At 38.7% G+C, this 22827-nt stretch overlaps 1 protein-coding gene across 7 annotated transcripts in view; it reads left to right on the forward strand.

Annotated features, from left to right (window-relative positions):
- Positions 1–6134: 6134 nt before the first annotated feature.
- ZNF217 (zinc finger protein 217) overlaps positions 6135–22827 on the forward strand; it is a 106098-nt gene continuing 89405 nt past the window's right edge. For 3 of the 7 annotated variants that reach the window (XR_012664694.1, XM_048819715.2, XM_048819719.2), the window contains exon 1: positions 6135–6288. The gene's annotated coding sequence lies outside the window, so the exon portion shown is untranslated. Of the gene's footprint in view, positions 6289–6754; positions 6840–6891; positions 7118–7340; positions 7360–22827 lie in introns of those variants that run through there. The other 4 variants (XM_075118761.1, XM_075118762.1, XM_048819717.2 and 1 more) reach the window with 4 other exon arrangements.

Below are 22827 nucleotides of genomic sequence, written 5' to 3' on the forward strand. Positions count from 1 at the left end.
CAAAAGTTATCAGTGTCTCAGGTACTGATAGCTGAATGCATTCTGGGAAATAGCTGTGGTTTTATAATCTCCATTTAGCATATTTCCTCAGGCAGACTTTTTTGCATAATTTACATTTTACCAATTTATTTGTATTAATTGCACAGGTACTCTGTGGTGAATAAATAACAGACTCCTGACCCCAAATATCTTACAGTTTAAAAACACAACTCAGCAGAAAACAGAACATATGCAGACACGGTGGAGTGCTGCCATCACAGAAAGAAAGCTTTGGGGGATAGGTGGGTGGTCAAAAGCTTGAGTTTGCAAGAATAGCAAGTTTGATAGCTTGTAAATGTCTCAAAGTAAACATGTTTATCAAAGCTCTGCTTGCATTTGCTATATCATACGTCATGTACATTGTGATAAGTAAACAAGGAAGTTAGAGGACACTTAATATTTCAATCTGTTAAATAAAATTCATCAGAAAAAAATATCAAAGACAAATGTAAAGCTTCAGATATACAGTAAAGGTATTATAAACATACCTGCCTATACCTGAAATTATGCATTTTCATTCACAGCGTGTGTATATCACTGAAAGAAACACTACCGTTTATTTTGCATGATAAAAATAAGATGATTCATGTTAAATTCACTACACAATCTAATTGAACCTACACATTCTGGACAAGTATTAAAATACCTACAAAGTGCATTTTTAAAGACTGCAGTCCTTTTAGTCTACTAGAATGCCAAAAAAAAAAAAAAAAAGCTGCTCCTGATTATAGAGGGAGACTGGTAACTGAATATGTGTTGAAGAGATAGTTACTAATGCAGCAGGGAGGCACATTCTTGGTGGGGGAGGGGACGTGTAACCTCATGCATGGTTACCGATCAGTAAAGAGGTACAGCATAAAATCGCTTCTTGGATTAATTGATGTTGCAAAAGCCTGATTGCTTGCAAGTCTCTCATCACTGTGTCATCTGGGTCTTCACTTAGTAAACCTAATCATGTAAGCATGTTAGTCAAATCTGACACCACCTCTCTGTACAAAACTGTCTCTGTAGCAGGCATTTCCTGTAAACATAGTACTGTGTGAGGCAAAAACATAGAAGTCAGCTGACACATGATTGGCTTTTCTTTTACTCCTTGCTGAAATAAAAAAGCAATCTGTATAAGAGAGAGGTCAAAGACAAGTAAACAAAACATTGCAAAAGCCTTCATCACAAGAGTCTATGTATTTATACGGTCCCAACCATTATAGTATCTATCTGAGCACCTCACAAACTTAAGTGAATTTCAACACTTCTGGGAAGTAGGGAAGTATTATTATCCAATTTTACAAATGGGATGCACAGAGATGAAGAGCTGTCTTGCCAACCCCAAATGATCAAAAACATGAAGCAGGCCCCCAAAATCATGATTTTTTAAAAAATACATGTCTTATTTTTTATTTGCCTTCTGATGTTTGAGCCTTTAAATTACATGAGTCACGTCTTCAAGTTTTTCTCCACAACTATGAGAGCTAGAAACAATACACTTTTAAAAAAAATGAAAGCTGAGATTCTCATCACTTGCCTCCAAGAGCAGGGGCTTTAGGAAAACCACCAAATTGTGCGAGACTCACAATAACGTTGTAAGAATTGGCAACACTAACAACACATGTCTAATATCATACAGGAAGTCTGTGGCAGAGTTGGGACTAAGCTCAAGTCTCCTAAATCAGTGTTTATCAAACTTTTGTACTGGTGACCCCTTTCACATAGCAAGCCTCTGAGTGTGACCCCTCTTATAAATTAAAGATACTTTTTTATATATTTAACACCATTATATATGCTGGAGACAAAGCAGGGTTTGGGGTAGAGGCTGACAGTTTGCGATCCCCACGTAATAACTTCGCGACCCCCTGAGGGGTCCCAACCCCCAGTTTGAGAACCCCTGTCCTAAATCCATTCCACTTTATCAGGCACAAGATAGTACAGCTGCCTACATATGAATCTAAAGTAAGGGAGTTCCCATCCAAAAGAGTGATCAGGCAGGTTTCCTACTCTGAGGTACAGAGTGGATAATTTAATTAACCTATGACAGACTTAAGTTTGGGTAAAGGCTTCCTGTTGCTCAAGCAGCTCTGATGTCAAGTGTCTCTCGGACAGTGTTTTCCCTTTGATGCACACACCCAGATCTTTACCAAAAGCTTTAAAAAGTGTTGCAATGCATTTTTTAAAATAAATTTAAAAATGATTTGTATGGGGTGGGAAGTGGAACATTGAGGGAGGGAAAGCAACTTTATTTTATTTCTCTGTTCTCTTCTGGGTTTGCTGCAGTTTTTCTAGTTTGTGACTAAACTGAATTTTGTGAGCCTATATATCAACAAATAGCATGACACTACAAAGATTGTCCTATCAGTCCTCCCTGCGCATTAGACTAGAAGTTTTCACTTCACACATAACACATAAATGAAATGGTTGCAGTGATTGCAGAAAGACAGCAAATATCGTCAACATAAGACAAAACGAAGGGAAGAAAATATGATTTTTACAAGTTGCCCCTTGCCTGATATCAAACATTTCCAGACCCACAAGTAAAAATCATAGAGGCCATAGTGGCTAATCTGTAAAAATAAATAATATTTTCATTTCAGATTTCTAATGTAATATTATATGTTGCATTTAACAAAAGTGTTAACTTGTTCTGGGCTTCTTGATTTTCCTGAAACAATCTTTCTGTTTTCTTACTCATCACTATCTGCTGATGACCTGATCTCTCTGACCTGCATTTATTTCTATTTGTAATATTGATTAGCATGCTACAGTTTAGCCAGTCTCAAAAAAAAAACAAAAACAAACAAAAAACAGGCCAAGTTGTGCCAGAAGATACATGGACCCAAATCCACTGATTTGGCACTTATTTGTATTTACATTGACTTCAAATGCTCACATATCTCAAGGGCAGAAGTTGACCATACATTTTCATTCTGTGGTGCTCTTCCACACATGTAGTAAAATTTGTTTCTTCAGCCTCGGGTTCTGTTCACATCAGAAGTGCATCTGCTTTACTGGACAGCTGAATGTGGTCCATAGTGGTATTCAAAATGTTAGGCCCCAATTCTGCAAACACATATATACAACTGCACAACTCATGTGAGTAGTGGCATTCATTTACAGAGGACTACTCACACCAACAAGTTATGCATGTGGTTGTAGGATCAGAGCACAGGTCTGAAATTTATATAGAAACAAATATTGCACTGCAACAACACAACCTTTTCCCCAATTATCACATATCATAATGGACACAAATATATGCAGCTTCTTCATTTCCTCTTAAGTCATATTTACAGTCACTATAGGTGAAATCCTGATCCCAGTGAAGTCAATTGCAACATCCCCCTTCACGTCAATAAGGCAAGATTTCATCCCAAAAGAGTTAAAGCTTAAAAAAAAATAAAAGAAAAAACAAAGAAAGAAAAAACCCAACACGTGTTCATATGTCTCTAGAGCAAGCAATGTTGCCAACTTTCGCAATTTTATTGTGTCTCATGACATATGGTATTTTCCTGAAACTTGCAAATATGAATGCTAAAAGCTTTAAAACATTTGGAGTTGGCACCACTGACATGTCACACACACAGCTTAAGGCTATCGTATGCTACTTAATGCTTTGCCATGCTTCTGCCATTTTGAAGTACAAGCAACATGCTACAAAATTCTACAAAGATACACAAACACCTACCTCAGGCACATCACAAAATAAATAAGAGTTAAAAAAACCCCTAACACGCTGATCCAGCAATTAAGTCTGAATGGGTCAACCACTGCACCCACACAGAACTTCCAGTGAGACTCCTCACAAAGTCAATAGCAAGATTGAAGCTTAAAGTTGCAAAAAACACATAAACAAAACCCTGAATTAACAACCCAAAGGGCCTAAATCCTGTAAACTGATACACATGGGGAGATTTTGACTTCAAGGGGCTCCATGTGGGCACGTGGGGTCCACCTATCTGACCAGTTTACAGGGCCAGGCTATAGGAATATAAATAAACTTTAAAGTTAGCCCTTGTTATCAAGTTATTGTCTTGGTTACACTAGAGGTCCTTCCCAGCTAGTGGCTAATGGAATATAGAACACAAGTAAGGAAAGTATGGTTCTTTAAGGATCATCCAGTAGTATAGCTCTCTGTTTGCCAGTGACCATCATTCCCTTTGCTCAGAGACACCTATGAGGTAAAAATCCAAGGAGGTGAAACAGCACATAAAACTTTGAAAAAGGTTTTTGCTTGATCCCATGTTTGTTTAATTTGCACAATTGTCAACTTTCATTTCCAGTTGAATATTGGGGCCCAGTTTAGAGTAGGAAAACAAATTGTGGTTTAAAAACTGTTAGCTAACACACCAGTTTAAGTGCCTCCACATTAGGGATTTCCTCTGTTTAAACCAGAATAATTTTAAAATTGATTTAATTTAAAATGATGCAGACAGGGCCTAATAGTATCATGGGTCTGATCCAAAGCCCACTGAAGTGTGGGACTGACTTCAAAGAGCTGCAGCTCAAGTCTCTTAAACTGTCTCCAGGAAAACAAGAGAAGCAACATAACTGGGAACTCACCCCTCCCTTACACCATTCACTTCAATAAGGTGCTAACTTCAGGGTCTAACTGAGACTGCTAACTGCTTTGCTAACAGTATTATGCATTCTATTTAATTATAGCATCTAAACCACTCAGTTGGAGCTGAGACACTTAAAAATATTATTTTAAACTCCCCATTACTTGCTACTTTGCTGAGTTCATTCCGTTTTGGCATACATGCTAATATCTTTTTAAAGAAATGTAACAACCCACCAACTTCAGCAACTGAGCAAATATGTGAGCTACCATCACAACATGTTGCAAGAGTACGGAATAAGCTCATGTTCTCCCTCTCTCTTTTTTTAAGTGTTACCATTTCTTTCCACTAGGTATGTTCCAAAATCTTCTTTCATTAATTTTTCATTAATTTTCCTAAGTAAGGCTATGACTGGCAACACATTGTCTATCTGCTGCCTTTTTTATGTATGTGTGTTTCTCTATTGTGGAAAATGTGAGTTTGTTCTAAACTTTTATTTATGTAAACTATTCTGCAGTAGCTAGTGGTCAACTGGAGCGTACTAGCAAGACAGAAAAAATATCTCTAGCTGTTTTCCCAGAATGATCACAACAGGAAACTAATGAAAAATACTCATATGTATGTTATTTACATTTGCTAACTTCCATTAAAATATACCATAGTAATAGTCCAAAACAATGTGCTTTATAATACTGTTATTGTGGACTATTAGTCTAGAATATTGTGAGTGCATATTATACATAAAGCCTCACAGTATTCTAGAATAATAGTTCCTTTATATGTTTTGTAATTCAGGAAGTTAGCTATCTATCTTCCTGAATTACAAAACACATAAAAGAATGAAAACTAATTTGCTCTTGATTTCTTAGCTGTTTAAGAGAAATATAAAAGCAAGTAATCCCATTCTTACACAGCTCCTTCAAAATGGAGTTACTTGGTAGCACAAAGGAAACAACTCAAATGGTGTTAATGGTCCCCATTCATAGCAACATTAAAGACAATTGGTCTGATTTTTCAGAGGTGCTGAGCAGCACCCGTTGAAGTCAACAAGACTTGTAGCGGCTCAGCATCTCTGGGAATCAGGCCAAAAAGGAGCAATTAGATATTCCTTAGCACTTTAATGGTCTCAGGTCTGTTTCCATTGCCTCCTATTATTCAGTGTATTTACAATTTAAAAAAACATTCCACTCTGCATCTGCTCCCGCCTGCTCTCCCCCTTCTACTTCATCCCTTTTCTGTGTCCCTGCATCCCTACTGTTCCCCATTTTACCCCCTCCACCTCCTCTGCTCCCCCCCAATCGACCCCCGCAGCCCTTCATCTCCCCTGCTCTATCTGTTCTGCCTCTGCTCGTTCCCTCTTCTGCCCCCTCCAGCTCACTCCCTGCTCTCCCCCCTACTCCAACACTTAGTGCCTTGGTTTTGACACCTCCCACTTGTCCAGCACGTTTCCCTAGCTCCGCCTCTGTTCGAGCGCTGCAAGGGGGCGGGTTCGGGGCCCCCGAGTGGGCGGGGCTATCGGGAGGGGGCGTGGCTCTAGGGGAGGGGGGAGCACGGCACAACAGCTGCAGACGGAGGGGAGTAATTTATTACAAACAGTGGCCCGAGCGCGCTGGCGCAGCGGAGTCCGGGCTCCTTTCAGCAGCACCACAGCGGGGCGGCTAGACCCCCCCTCCCCCTCAGGATGCCGGCTCGCTCCCAGGTGAGGGCGGGAGTTCAGCTGAGGGCACCCCCAGAGGGGTCAGTTGCCTGGAGGAGACACAGCCCTCAGCCCCCCCCCCCCATGAGGAGAAAGGGGGGGAGGGGCTCAGCCCATCTTGAGGGGGGGGCGAGCGTTTTGGAGGGGGACTAACCGCCCCTTGAGACGGGGAGAGAGCCCCCACCGTGAGAAGAGGCAGGTGGGGAGGGGGGTGTTTTGTATCTTAAATCAGCAAGGTGGCCCATCACCGTGGTATCTTGGCACCTTCTTTCCCATGGAGGTGGGGTAGGGGTATTGGCCCCTCCCCAGGTGGGGGGGCAGGTATGTCTGTGGGGGGACATAACCCTCCCCCCCACCCCACGGACATGACGCCTGAGCAGAGGCTAAAGAGGGTCAGGTGTGTGGAAGTAAAGCACAGCAGCCCCCAATCCTCCCTGCCTGTCTCCCTCTCCTTTCTTTCTCATTCAAGCCCCAACTCGTGTGTTTGTGTGTGTGAGAGTGAGAGAGAGAGTTTCATCCTCCACCAGGCAATGGAAGAGAAGGAGCAGCAGCAGGTAAAGAAACCGCTTCTCCTCCTCCTCCTGCCCCCCCCCCCCATACACTCTCCAGGGTCGGATCTTCATCCCAGAACCCCCTGGGAGGGAGGAAGAGGAGAAAAAAGAAAAGGCAGATGAAGAATGAGCATATCTTCTTTCGTCTCTTCCCTCCCACCTATAAAGTTGTCGCTCTCTCTGATTTCCCTCTTTGCTGCCTGGGATCACCTCTTCCCCGCCCCCCATTCTCTCTCTCCCTCTGTGTAAGTAGGTGCTTCAAACTTCCATTATATACCTAGGTATTTGTTTTAAATATTCAAAATGTCGACCTTTTTAATCGGGGCGGGGGGAGAGAACATTTCTTTGTGAGTCAGGGATGTTCCTGGAAGAAGGGTTTGGTTTGTAGTGTGTGTGGCTTATCGGGGGGCGGAGGAGAAGAGATTTGGTAATGAAAAGTTTATTGATCAGTCTTGTCAGTTTCTTTTTGTTTCATCTTACTGCCTGCTATGTGAAGTCTAAGAGCCTCCAGATCATTTATTTGGTATTTTTTTTTCTCTTTCTTTAAACTAGGGGAAATACGAAGTTTTAAAAATAAATAAATAAACCCCATCTGGTTTCTACAACAACAAAAGACGTTTCCAAACGAGGACAATACAATTCCTTAAGTGTTTGGAGATTTGATTTCACTCCCGATTCTTAATATTTGTTGGGAGGTATTGGATTTTTTAAAAAAAAGTTATATACCGTTCTGTTCCTGGGCATGTGTGATGTATGTTTGTTTGTTTTGACATATAGAAATTCTAAAGCCAAAGCAAGCTCTTCTGTATGCGCTCTAGTGAGCCATCCCATAAAATATGGTGTGTGACTTCTTGTAAGTGTTTGAACTGAAGTGTAATAGTTTTGAAGTGGTGGCCAACAAAATCTGTTGGGTTATTGATCTACTATGAAAGGCGTTTGAATTTGAAAAGGGTTTAGTTTAGGGTTTAGTGTGTGTGAAGTTTTTTATTATTTTTCATGTATAGGTAGTTTTTTATTTCTAAAATGACCTTGAGGGTTTAAAAGCTACATCAGTTTCTACTCGGTGGGTTTGAGGGGAGGCAGCACTAGAAGGATCTATTGCAAAGCGAAAATAGAAATAGGAACTAAAGTAGATGCAGTGAAATGTTTTCTCATAGAAGTATGTGAAAAGGGAAGTTTCTGTAAGTCTGTATGAGAAAGAACGGGGAAATAACGCAGTTTCAAATGCAATGAGAGGATATCATTCTTCACATTTTATTAGGCCTTTAATGCAGGACTGATATGATCTGGGAGACACAGAAATTAAAACGCCTAACTACAAGTTGAATAGCAAGCATTGACTTGCTGACCAACGCTTACATTGTTGGGGGCTGGTTTTGTGTCTGCAAAGGTAGCAGAGCACAGGGCTATGACAATAGCTTGCAAATGCTTTCACGCCATGTTTTATTACTCTTATGAGCTCTTTTATTAACTGTACTTTGATTCCCAAACCTAATATTCTAATTTGTGATCTATTTAAGCATTTTCTCTGATAATGTGAAGGGGCAGTTCCAAATAAGTAAGATAAACTGCATTCTTCAGCAAAGGGGGAAGGGTGAATTCCCCCCCCCCACTAGTTTTGTGAACTGATGAGTCAATATTTAATATCTGCGGTAGCAATGCTAGTGCGTGATGGATCATTAATGACTTAGTTAATCTAATATTAACGGTTCTTCTAAATTACAGAGAATACTACATCTCTGATTTAATGCTTGAAATTCATTAAATCTTTTGGCCTTTTCTTTAAATCACTGAAATTTCAGGTTGTGTTGTAATTTTTATACTTATAAGGAGGAATAGCAAATAACTTCAGAAACGTGGCTATTACAGTAATTGATTGATCTGACTTACAGCCAGGAAACTTCTGCACATGCTGGAGTTGCTGATTTTTTAAAAATATATATTTATAATTTTTTGGGGGTAGGGAAGTTGGTTTTTTTTTTTGGGGGGGGGGAATCATTAAAGTGTACATAACTATTTTAAAAACAGTAGATCTGATTTTAGTTAAGGTTGATTCAGTTATGTCTTCATCACTTTGGAGTTGGTTGAATGACTTGACGTGAGATTAAGCACAACAAAAGAAAAGGCAGGGGAACAACAGCTGCCTTCTAGTACTGGAGCACTAGTGCTCTTAGAAGGAAGGCATTTTACCTTTTAGTATTGTGTGGTGTCAAGTAAGTTTAAATGTTAATGTTTATATTCATGATATATCATATGAACATTCTAACAATACATTTCATACTTAAGTTCTGTATGTTCATGTTGATTTTTGTCTTTTTAAAAACAATCTTTTAAGATCTGATATTAACTACTGGATCTATCTCATTAACTTTTCAGACAAAAAGTAACAAACGTTCACCACTAGTTTGTACTTGCTTAGTTACTGTGTGGTAAGAACTTTAAGGTGTGTCATTAATGGCAGCTGACGATTCTTGCAGAGAAGTCTTGTTTGTTTTAGGTAGGTGTTTTATACAGAATTTCCAGTGAGACAAATATTACTACATTGACTGGACTCATTCTTTCTGAAAACTTACTGTAAGGCCTAGAAGAATAATTTTACCATACTGTAATCAGAGTTTATTTTTAAAAAGTCATTAAGGATCACTGCACATTTTGAGGGCTTTTTCACTTCCTTCATTAAACATATTCTCAGGTAATACGTATCATATTTGCTTTTTTTAAAAAAATTATATTCTTGACCTACATTCTTATTTGTCAAAATGAAAACACACTTTTGTTGTAAATAAGTGGGTGTGAAATTGTTTTCTGGGTTTATTTACATTAAGTGGCCTATATTTGTTTCTTGAAAACAAGGCTACTATAACAGGCTTTATAGAATAGCTTCTAGGTTTTAGAAGTTTGGGTCAGGAATACTTGTTTTAGATTCTAAATGGATAGCTCTGGGGTTTTTGCTTTGTTTTGGTAAGGAAGAAGGGGGGGGTGAGGGCGGGTAGAAAGAGGAAGCTAATAAACTTCAGCACCTTTATCAGACCATCTGACAAAAGGTTACTTCATTTTGGCTTCTAGATTCCTTTAAACCCCATAATTACCTTCTGAACACTTCTTACTAATCTTCAAGATATTTGACTAGAGTATCTCCTTATTCATAATCTTGTGAATTTAGAGTTGCATTGATAGACGATTAATTGTTTGGTTTTTACATAAACGAAATCAAGTGCTAAGTTATCGCTGTTTTGCAGAGAAAGTGGTTTAAAAGAAAACTGGATTTCACTTGACTTTCAAAATGGTGATTTACTGTAAACTTTGAGTTACAAGAATCTGAAGCTTTGTAATTAAGAAGCTCTGGGGCAATGTTAAGTAAGATTTAACCTTTTTATGTCTAGTCTTTCCTGTCCTAATTTTTGTTGCAGTGAGTGATGTCTTAGAACAAGACTTCTATACAAGATATAGAACACTCTATACTTAAAAACAAAACAAAAACATTAACACTATTGCTAATGTGTGGGAAGAACTGCTTTTTCTCCTTACCCCTTAGAGGTAAAATTCCTTTCTTTAGGGGAATCTGGAAGAGGAGTTTGACCTTTGAACTTGCATGCACACTTCCACACTGCTTTCAGGATGATGAAATAACTAAGGATATTTGCCAGTGTCTTACACTTATCTTGTTTCATCTTTTTTAATACCTAACTGTTCAGTTTTTAAATATAGTAAATGTAGCACATTTCTGCCACAGTGGGGCTGCCATTAGCCAGGCTTACCACCCTGTGTTTATTTTTTGAGACTCCTGATTAGAACATCAGGTGTCTAATAAGATACTTGTTTCTGCTTCACATAATTACATTTGTTACTCCAAATTGTCTCAAACATGCCATTTACTTGGAATGAACTCCTGAGCATTTCTAAGGACTCTCTCACTTTTTGTCACGGAAGTTATCTTTAAAAAGTTAGAGTTTCTATTTCTATTGCACTAGCAGGATTAGGGCCCCATTGTGCTTGGTACTGTACAAACACTTAGAAGGACATAGTACATGCCCTAAGAGCTTTACAACCTGAGATACAATGTGGGGAAGAGGATATATACATAGTTTAAGTCTAAAATATGTTATATAAATAAAAATTGCACATCAACTATACCCAACTGCTTCTCAGCCTGTATTTAGTTGTGTAATTTCTTGTAGGTGTCATAGAAGGAAGTGGCTCTTGAAGGGTTTGGAATCAAGTTTACTTTACAAAACAAACTGCTTTAATTTCATTTTTGAAGTGAAAGAAAATATTTAAATTTTCACTTCGTTGCTGCTCAAAACACAATCACATGACAAGTTTGGTACCCATTAAATGGGTGGCTGCAATCTGTCTTGGGAAAACTTTCATTGTGGTCATATGACTTGATTAAGGACTAAGTTACTAATCTATTATGTATTCATATCATGTTTTATTCCTTATTGGTATATTTGTTGATGAGCCTAGAAAGTGATGTGAAGTACCCTTTTGATTTGAAATTAGACTGGTGATAAGGTGTTTGCAGCATATGTGTTAGGTGAGGAATCCTATAAGAATGAATACAGATGAGAAACAGGTTAAAAAGATAACAATTTAATTAAGTAGAATGAGTTATCAAATGGCCTTTAAGTGACTATTTCAAGAAAAAGCATAAGAGAAAACGTCACAATTGGATATAATATGTAGAATATTTGGGGAAAGCCTATTTTGATAAGTCATGCTTAGTGACTTGGGTGGATTTCTAAATATGGGATGTAAGTGAATAAATGACTGGATAACTACTTTCCTAATAGGTATTGTAGATTTTGTGCAACTAAACTAAAGTATCAGTCTAATTTTGTTTATGCACAATGGGCACTCTAACATTTTATTACACAGAAAAATGTTTAAGTGCAATTCATCGCTTATCACATCATATAAACTGCATGTGGAAAACTGAAGACTCATCATTGTCCTTGTATCCAAACTTTACTTTAACTGTAGTCATGTTTGCCTGAAACAGGTGTTGGGGAAATTCCTAATTTATGCCAAACTTTTTTTTGAGAGGTGTGGTGGTTTGGGGGAGGGGATGTACTAAAATCCACAATCTCATTTTGAGTATGGTGTTGGGGGGGGGAATAGTATAAGCTAGAGCTGAGGAAACATGGTTTTAACTGGTTGTTGCGATATTCATTCCTCCTCTTCCCCCCCCCCCCCCCCCAAGTAAAATAGAACTTTAAATCTTAAATTGCTGTCTAATGCTTTTAAAGGTTTACATTTTTGGGGCCTTTCTTTAAAATCGTGCTCTTGGAAAATAGTAGACAATGTAGTTTAGCTTTGTAAGCTTGACTTCATAATATAAAACTGAGAACTGCTACTATTCTTTTATTGCATATATCCATCAGTTTGACACGAGTAAATTGATGCCTCTGATATGAGGGGCAGTTCAGAATTGTCACATCTATATCTCTGTAGAACAAGGACAATCCATGAGTTTCTGCTATAAGATCTACTTCCTGGGTAGAAAAAGAAGGCTACTAGATGTCTTCTAGCTACATTTCTAGCATGTTTCTGTTTTCTTAACATCATCAGTCTCTCACCCTGTGGCTGATTTGTGAGGGAGAAAGTGTATGCCTTAGAGACCATGCACTTTTTTTATGGTGTAGCCAGAACACGATTTTGGATAAGCCTTGAAAACCATAGGTCCAAATTCAGGTGGTGTATGAAAAATGATCCTCACTTAAAGCTTCTTGTTTGAGTGCAGATTCTGCCTCTTCTCAGATTTCTGTTGAGGAAGGGGTCTGAGTTGCAGTCAGATGGCAGTATTGGGAGGAGATTAGTGTCTGCCAACAGTGGTTCCTCCACAGGCGAAAAGTAGTTTCCCAAGGCAAAGAGTAACTCTGGATGCTCCTATGACCTCTTTAGCTGTACAGTGTAATGGTATGCAAGTTGCCCCATACTAGGAGCTCTGGAGAAGCTCTTGGATACCCTTGGCAGGAAAGCAGTTGTCTCTCAATAGAGTAGTAAGGCTTTGAGCCCAACTCAGGGAACTGCAGCTTACCAGCTCATCCACTGAGTGAGACTAAGCGGGGCTAACATCTTATGGCTAAGAAGCAGAGAAGTCCAATCCTGTTACATCCTTGTAAAGGATATTTCTCCAATTGAATGAACTGAATAAATATAATACACTCTCTATGAAAGATCAGATTTAAATTCTCTTGCTTCATCAAGGCTGCCTTGCGTGGAGAGAACAATATAGCTATTTTGAAAGGTAAAGTCTTGGTGCTGGTTTAAATGTGTGAAATTTTTTGACTTAATGGAATTGCATCATCTCATGGCAGCAGTGAAATTGTATCATAGGACTTATAAACAGTGATCAGTATAGTGCTTTCTGATGATTCTTAGTACATGTATTCGCCTCTTCATGATGCCTAAAGTATGTTTTGTTTCATGGACTATAAGAAATCCTTCCATCCTTCTGCCCAAATCTGAGAGAAGGAAAAGTTGGCGGTCAGAACAACATTTGTGAACTTTAAAAACAAATCCTTAACTTGTATAATTTTAGCCAAAATACCGAGAAGTGGACATTGACATTCAGTATTGCTCAGAGGATACTTGGATGCAGAAGGGAAGTTTGTGCAAACCTGTAACTTCTGATCTTCAGCAAGAGAGAACTTCTGATCTTCCTGGTTAAGAGTCATTTCATCCATTGAGTTGCAGAAGTTCTATTGTCTCTCAAAACATTAAAAAGAGATTCCACACAGAGGTCTCTGTTGGGAATACCTTCAGAGAGCAAATACTTGTTTCTATAGTATAGACCCCAAAATGGGTGGGAGAACTCATTCTCTGCTAGTTATTTCCAATTGGAGGACACGGCTACCTATAGGAAAATGTCTTTGACTTGCATTTATGCAGTCTGGTATACCCATGAACTTTATGTAAAATTATAGTATAAAGTAGAGAAGTTCACTAACTGTATTCACCAGTATTAAGAGATGTTTGAATATTCTTCTTTATCCTCCCTCACCCTCAGGTGCCTAGGTATCCACCAGTTTCCACCATGTCTTTGCTGGTTTGTTCAGGCTTCTGAGTGTCATGTTGATGGATTTGGCTTCTTTCTCTATTCTTCAGTATCACGTTTCATTTTCCTCTTTTCAGGTGGTGTCTGTATTATTTCTTGCCTTGGAAACCATGTTAGTGGAATCCTTAAAGCATGTCCTAAATATGTCCATTGTTTTCTTATCATATTTGATGTTTTAGATTGGTTTGTTCTGCTTAGAGTTTCTGACGTTGCAAAAAATGCTTTCAAATAGACTCCAAAGATCTTGCATGAGCATTTACTTTTGAATGAATTGATCTTATCAATTTCTGATGTAGATTTCCATGACTCTGCCCTATAAAGGAGGGACAGACATGATACTGGTGTTAAAAATTCATATCAGCTCTTGTATAATGCATACTGTGGTGAAAACTTGTGTGGGTTGGCTTCTGCTCCCTCATATCCATATTAATATCGTTGTGGCAACCCAATGGTGTCAGACTGGACAATCTAATCGTAGCTGATTTTCTAACAGTTCTTGCAAAAAAGAAAAACTTGAACCACTCTTAAGGGGGTTGGTTTAGTTAATGAGCTTTTAAATTTTGTTTCTAGAGAAACTTACACATGGAGGATTAATTGTAAGACCAATAAATAAAATTTCTCTTCAACTGTCCATGAAGCTTAATTTTATAGTTCATTAGGGCTGTGTCTACACTACATAGCTTTTAGCAACATGGCTGTGTTGCCATAGCCGTGCCACTAAAAATCGCATAGTGTAGCTGTTAGCTCTCCTGCCAACGAAAAACTTGTATCCCCAAAGAGCCATGTTTGCATTATCAACAGGGGCACACTGTTCGAGCATTTAAATTGGGGTCATATGTTGTAACTTTTAGGTTGAAAAGAGACAGTCTTTTATTGTGATGTCTTCTGCAGCTGAACCACCCCCTATCCCCAAATACCCTCCTTCCTCTACAAGTGCTCATATTGTTCTTTATCATACAAACTGATCTGTAAAGAGCTTTTTATTTAAAAGGACTTTTGTGGAATTAAACACATGGCTTATTTGAAAATCACCTTTTTATGTAGGTGAGAAGAATGTGTCAGAAATTAATGAATTAATTCATTACACAAAGATGGGGTTGGAGTGTATGAGCAATACTGTTTACCATGAAAAGATAGCCTACATCTTCTCCCATTATAAGCCCAAATTTTTGTAAATACTAACATTTGAGTAAGACTCAAATGTTACTTTCAATCTTACTTATTTAATACTATTTTAATAAATACTCATATTAAATAGAAAAGTTTATATCTTTCCTTCTGCAAAGTCAGTTTTTAAATATACTGACCTCCTGAGTCTAACTTTCAAGACATTTGCTTAAGTCATGCTGCTGGTGTCAAGCTGACTGCATGGGTTATGACCTTTGTCCTTGATACAGTAAGTGTATGCCATTCTAGAGACTTGTGCTGCTGCTGTTAATGCTTACAAGATGAAGAAAGGATAACATTATATCCAAAATGCATGAAGTTTTTTTAATGTTTTGTGGTATGGGAGATGTTTGATTTCTGTTTATCTGGAGTTTTACTGCAGAAAGCAGGTTGTGGATTTGCCATCGGGATCCGAAGAGTGAAAAGACAAATTTGGAATTAAGTGCCAGATAGACATTTGGTTAACGTTCTGCTTGACGGTGTGATTACTTTCTAAATGTAGAATGCCAAAATCTTCTTCTGCCTAACTCCTTGGACTATAAATGAAATGCCTATGAGCATTCAATCTGATATGCATACAGTCCCTTGAACAATGGACTCTTGATAACTGATTGGACCTCCTGGCACTACACCATACAAATAATATACCCTTTTTTTCTTGCCCATTCTGAATTCTTTAAATATTAGTTTTGGCTACTATTTGGGGATACTTTATAAACTTAATGATCCTTTAATAATTAGAAGTAATGTGGCACAACTGGCTTTATAACAATCATGTACAAGTACAGTAAACAATATTCTCAGAGGTACTCTAGAAATATAGGACCAAACCGAGCCTTGGCCTAATCGGGTACAGTTCCATTGATTTCAGTGGAGTTGCAGTTACTCGTGCCTGGGCTGTATTTGGTCCATTTGTACTTGAATATCTATGTAGCATAAAGCGAAGTTTTAAGTAGGGTTACCATATTTGAACATTCAAAAAAGAGGACACTCCAACCGGGGGTGGGAAGGTTTGCTCATGACCCCCGGTCCCTCCCCCATTCCAACCCCTTCCCCAAAGTCCCTGCCCCAACTCCGCCCCCTCCCTGCCCCATTGGACCCCTTCCCCAAAGGTCAATCAGCACCTTCCATCAGCTGTTTTGTGGCATGCAGGAGGCTCTGGGGGGAAGAGCGAGGGCATGGTAGGCTCAGGGGAGGGGGTGGGAAGGGGTGGAGTGGAGGCAGGGCCTGCGGCAGACCCACGGGTTGAGGAGTGATCGCCTCCCAGCACATTGGAAAGTTGGTACCTGTAGCCCCAGAACTGGTGCCTATACAAGGAGCCACATATTAACTTCTGAAGAGCCACAGGTTGACCACCCCTGCTCTAAGATCAACTGGTTGGTGACCGCTGCTCTAGAAGGTGGATTAATTCTGTCAACAACGGAGAAGCTTTCCTTCACTTAAGTGCAATAGCAGGCACCAATGCACCCTTTTGAGCATAGACCTGTTGTGAGTGTCACAACTAAATACAAGATGAAACAGATTGCTTAGCATAAATAGTTAATACATTTCAAGTGACTGTTTAAGGTGAAGTGGCCCATTAACACCCGATGAGAGTATTAGGCTGTTTAGGCTCTCCAAGTTGTATCCAATAAACAACTGATTGTAATAAAATAGAGCACCAGAGATGGAATAAGGTGATATCAGTAGTTTATCTGTGGATTCATATTAGTAGCCAGTAATACAAATGGTACTGTTTCGGTAGTGCCAAAAACATTCAGTTGCTTCAGATTACTAACAGGATTTTTTTCAATGCTGGCATTATAGAGGACTTTTGAAGCCCTCTAAGTCTGTATTAAGATAGCAAAACAAGCTCAGCATATCAAAGAAATAGAAGACAGAATAGCTTTGAATCCATTTCTTGGATTTAAGGGTCTGTTAATTTTAACTGTTTTTGAGGCAATCTCCTGTATCTCCGCTGGGAAAACTAGAAGTGCTGGTATGGTCTTGGTTTTTAAACAGCTGTTGCGGTGTTTGTGGGATAAATAAAACTTTAATAGGGCTATTGATTGTTATTCCTGCTTTAACTTACGTTGAACAATACAAAACTTTACTAGTAGCATAGTATAACAACTGCTTTAGTACTAGGCACATAGTCATGCCTCCTTTTCTTCAGCTAATCTTTGGTGTGTGTTAAACTATAACAGAAAACTCAAAGGATTGTCTTATTTGACACGTCTCTTGGGGTGGGGGAGAAAGCATGTTGACTTAGAGAATTTTGAAGCAGAAAGGAGTAACAAGTGAAATGAAATTAGTCCCAGTAGGTCATCTCTAAAAGAACTGTTTTGAATACAGTATAAAATAGTTTGTGTAACTTAATAAAAGGAAATCAAGCCTCTTCACTAGTCTTTCGGAAATGCTTTGAATGTCATCTTAATGCATTTTTATGTAGCAGCTTTTGTTTTATCTAGGTTAGGTAACAACAACTAAAATGAAAACACACTGATCTCAGCCATTCATAACCATAATCCTAGAATATTCATCACCATAGAATCTGGAAATCACTATAAACCTGTAGACCTGATTTGTTTGTCTAAGGGTCACATAAGCAAATGTGTTGTGCACTAAAGTTTGCTAAACTCAGTCTCTGGTGGACTTTTGAAGGGATCAAGTTCAGTAGGGAGCATCCCTCAGGTGAGAGTAACTTGCTGCTGCTTTTGGTCAGTAAAACTGTTTTCACTGACCATTCCAAGAATCTTGCTTAGCACATCTTATCTTCTGGGATGGATGGGTGATGGAGGCGGTATCAGTCTATAAGGCGTTTGAGCTCTGACTGGATCTTGAGACACTTACTACGGTTTGTTTAGAAGCTGATGGGAAGGGATGTCAAGAAGCCCAGATTCCCTTTGCCCCTCTGCTGTGAAGGTAGGAAAATACATATTTATCAGCTTTGAACTCAGGTTTCAGACTTGTAACTTTTCTCCCTCACCTATTAAAAGTAAAAACTTCCATTTCCCCACTCCAGAGACGACTACTGCTCTGAGGCTGCTAGGTCATTATCACCTCTCCCCCAGCCTCTTGGCTGCAGTGAGGAACAAATAGTGAAGAGAACTTAGCTACTGTATCCTTTTCTTAGGACAGGTCTACACTACTGCTTATGTTGCTCAAACTTATGTTGCTCAGGGATGTGAAAAAAAGCCATCTACTGAGTGACGCAAGTTACAGCTACCTAAGCACTGCATAACTTATGCTGACAACAGCATTCTCTCCTGTAGGCATAGAGCATCTTCACCTGTTGTGCTGCAGCTGTGTCGATGTAGTGCTTCTAGTGCAGACTAGCCCTTAGTCTGCATTTTGGCATTCCAGTCAAGAGCAACTCCTGTGCATATCTAAACTGCAGCTCATAGCTTTCCCAGGTAGCACCGGTTTTAAACTGATGTGATTCTTGACAGTTTAACTGCTGCCCAAAGGATTCTGAAGAGCTGCAGTGCAGGGAAACATAATTTTTGGTCCTTGACTCTAAGACCTTATCTTCACTAGGGGAAAATCTTTTTTTTTTTTTTTTTTTAAATCACACATTAGCTCAAAAGTGGTTAAAAATCCTACCCTGGCCAAGGCAGTTTGTAGTTTTCACCTGTGTTAGCAGGTTACAGCAGACAACCGTTTACCATGCCCAGCGGACACAGGTGAAAACTACAAACTGCCTCGGCCAGGGTAGGATTTTAACCACTTGTGAGCTAACTTGTAGTCAACTCTTCCTTGGTGCTTCTGCTGGTGGAGTCAGCCATTTGGGGTTTCCTCCTGAGGAATGGCAGGTTGTGCTATTGGCCCTTTTGTGATCAATGTTCTGTTGTATCAATGTAGTCTTATTCTGAAAGTAAGTACTTGTAAACAGATTCCATGTTTGTCCCTCACTGACTTCCTAATTTACTTAGTTCAGTTTAGAAGTAAAAGTGTTTTCATAACTGCCAGTTCTATTAAACTCAATCTACGATCTGAAAGTCAAACTGTATTCTTTGTTTTCTGTCTGATCTATCATCACAAGTATTAATACTATTGCCAACCAGATTCTACCTTGGGTTAATGTTGTTTCCAGTGGAATTGCCCAGTTGTAGCTGCAGGATTGGCCTTGCATTTGGAGTTCATATAATTTTGTTGATTGAACCAAAATGGATCCCAATTTAGTCTGTCTCTGCAGTGCTCACAAGAGTAAAAAGTAGTAATTGTATAACTAAATTAGATGGACAGTATTCTGAATGTGTCCATGGACCATGAGTTGTGTGTCAGTTCTAGATAGAGTAAAACAATGCTTTAATTCTGATTTTAAAAGTACATTTTTATTTAATAATTGAATAATTTTTAATATTTTGATTCCTTTGGGAAAGGATTTCCTTCATTGCAGTAGGAAATTGGTGCTGCTATTTATCTGAATTAAACCCTTGTCTAGTATTGATTTATTAATACTTGGTTTCCAAACATAAAAGGCATGCCCTACTTTTAAGATCTTTCTGACTGATGAAGGAAGTCTGAAATGTATCAGCCGGAAAACTCAGTCTTGTTTTAAAGCTCACCTTTCAACTTTTTACTCTATTTATTTATTTTTTTAACATTTACGGTTCACTTATCTTTTCCAGGTAGATTGAATTAGATTCAAACTACCAGAGTCCACATCTTGTTTTTTTACCAAAAATGTTATCTGTGACTAGATTTCATGATCTAAAAATTACAGGTGAGAGGCTCTTTTCTAAAAGTAGCTCTTGTCATATTGAACCACATCTCTTTTGACAGCAATAATTGCCCTGGTGGTAGAGAAATATTTCAGACACTGAAATAGTAAGGCATGCTATATTTCCTCAGAATGATGTGTTGAGGGTTAGTAATGGCCAGATTTTCAGAAGTGCTCACATGGAAGCGCCCATTAAGAAAAATGGAAGCGACTAGGTGCTAAGAACTTCTAAAAATCTGGCCTAAATGTGTAAAGTACTTTGAAAATCACATCTTAAATCTTCAAAGGAGCCAGGTGCCATGGCAGTGAGTCTGACCCTATAGACTTGGGCTTGTGCTACAGCGCTTAAAGTGGTATAGATATTCCAGCTTTTGCTTGGAGCTTGGATTCTGAAGAGTGAATTATTAAACTTGTGTTTGTGAAACTTCAAAAATTCAGTCCACTATTTCCCAACACATCCAGAGAATTCATTGTCTCTAAATGGTTCCAATCTGCAAGGAGTTTTTGGTTATCTTGTTGGATGGAAGTTGGGACTAAACTTGGCCCTGGAATTTGGTATGGAGGCCTTCACTTTCTACAAGAAAGTATTTTTCGCAGTTGGTGAAAGCAGGTTTTGGTCTGCTACTAGTTTCATGTTGGTATTTCTCAGTTATGTAGTACACTGCAAGAAGGATGAAAGGAAAGATGGAAGGAACATCCTTGTCTTCTGAATATTTGCTAAAATGACATGTAGATGAAACTACATGGAAAAGATGCTTTCCCTGTAACTGAGTGCTTCTAGAATTTCATTGCTACACAACAAATTGAGACTGTCTAAATGAAGTAGGTTCTTAACCCGTCTCTGGCACTGACAGCTTGACCTAGAACATATGTCAATATGTGGCAGTTGCTGTTTAGAATGATTCTCTCATACACTTCAGAGGAACTTAATATGTACACAGTATTAATGAATGGCAACTGTTTCTAAAATGGGCCAGTTTCTATACCTTGTCTGAATATTCACTAAAGAATTAGGGTTAAACATATTTTAAAAAATAAATAAATAAAAAATCCACACCTGATGATAGCCCTCTTACCTAAGTGGCTTGCTGATATTGTGCTACTAGCTGCTCAGATTTTCAAGCTGCCTATTCATCTGTCTTACAAATAACATACCTTCATTTAGGCAGCTTCCATTATACAACAAAGATCACATCTGAGCTCTGCCACAGAATACCGTCCTGTCCTGTTTCTAATAACAGTCCAGGGATGTTGCTGTGTGTGTCACTCCAAAACCTAAAATGTCCGAGTCCGTGTGAAGTGATGGAAGCAGCTATAAGCATAGCTGAGAGCTTTTTTTCTGTGTGTTCAGAATATCACCAGGTTGAATCATCACTGAATTTCATGGTCTGTTACCACCCAATTTTCAAGTTCTTGACCATTTTATTTTATGAATTACTGCAACTGTACGCCACACATGTGTAAGGCCTGTACCAAGTAACTGTACCATGCAAAGAGTCTTAGACCACTGTGATATCAGTTAACCCCACCAAAGGCCTTTATTCTACGGCTAATTTGCATGCAACAGTCCCATTGGTTGTATGAAGGATACAGCACAAATGGTGAATTACTTTGCCCAACTGCCACACCCGTGCACTCAGTTGCCACCTGCGCAAATCCCCTACATGCAGATCAACACAACCACCTGCACAACACCACAAGCAGCAAACAAAATTGCCCCTCACAACAGCACATACCCCTTTATTCGCCACCCCCATAGATCTACACAACCAATGCACACAGTTACCCCAAACACACACAGCCCCTCACTGCAGCAGACACTACTCATTTGAGATCCACGCAAATCCACACTTCTCCCATCACAACATATGCATTCACTCACCCTTCCTCATACTTACCATAAAACGATAAACTTGAATGGCAAAGCTGTGGATCCATCACTAGTATATAAATACAGCTTAAAAAATTACTGAAGACACTGAACAAAGCAACAAGTGGAAATATGAAATAAAAAGTTACTGGTGAGTTCACTTGTTTGTAATATATTTCAATATTTTATCTCCATGGAGAAATTTTGTGCATAGCACCAAAATTTTCTAAAAACAAAGCCGGCCCTATGTTACTATTGTTAGTGGACCTGACTTTTAACTAGAGTCAAAATTAATAAATGAAATCTTTATGACTGAAGTTCACTCTCAGAAAAGAAAGAGAATTAAAATTTAAGTTTACCATGTCATAGGTTCAACCTGCTTAGTTATTACAAGAATTCCAAAACTGTATTTAGACAGGAAGAGTTGCCTCGTGGCAGTGATGGACTGAGAATTGGGACCTCTGAATTCTATTTGAGGCTCTGGAGCCATCTTAGGCAAATAGCTTAATCTTTCTTACCTCAATTTCACAAGCGATAAAAAGCATAAAATATTTAATTTACAGGAGTATGTTAAGGCTCATTGTTTATGAAAGTGTTCTTTGAGTTTTTCAGATGAATGATGGCACAGTAAAGAATGTTACAAACAGCATGTGCTAGAACACTGAAGGCGTCAAGTACATTCGGGGAAAAAATGATTAAATCCAGTGTAAGTTTAGGTTGGATTTAGGTAGTGCATTAGTTAAGCCCACCCTAAATTTGACCACTTCTCCTCATCCAGATAAACTCCTGGAAGTGTAAACTCAAAAAAACTATTTTCAGGATACCGTTATGAGAACTGACATTATGTGGGGCATAATAATGTGCCATGCACAAACTGTCTGCTTTGAAGCATAGTAATTCAAGTTGTAACTTCTGAATCTCTTGTGGGAAATTCTTGATAAATAGTGGTAACTTGTGAAACTTCATGGTTTAAGGCAAACAAAATAATTCCAGAACTCCGCACATCTGAAGAAAGCAGTGCATTCAAAATAAGTAGGTGGTGTGTGTTAGTTCCTTTTTTTAAAAAAAAAAAAGAGTGCTTTGGACTCCGCTATATCATTTTTATTTTGACTGTTCAAAGAAGGTGACTTATTGCAGTGAATAGATTTAATTTGGTATGTAATTATGTTTACAAACTTACAGTAAGTAT

The sequence above is a fragment of the Caretta caretta genome, chromosome 13 (genome assembly GCF_965140235.1).
Source record: "Caretta caretta isolate rCarCar2 chromosome 13, rCarCar1.hap1, whole genome shotgun sequence".
In the NCBI taxonomy this organism is placed as follows: Eukaryota; Metazoa; Chordata; order Testudines; family Cheloniidae; genus Caretta; species Caretta caretta.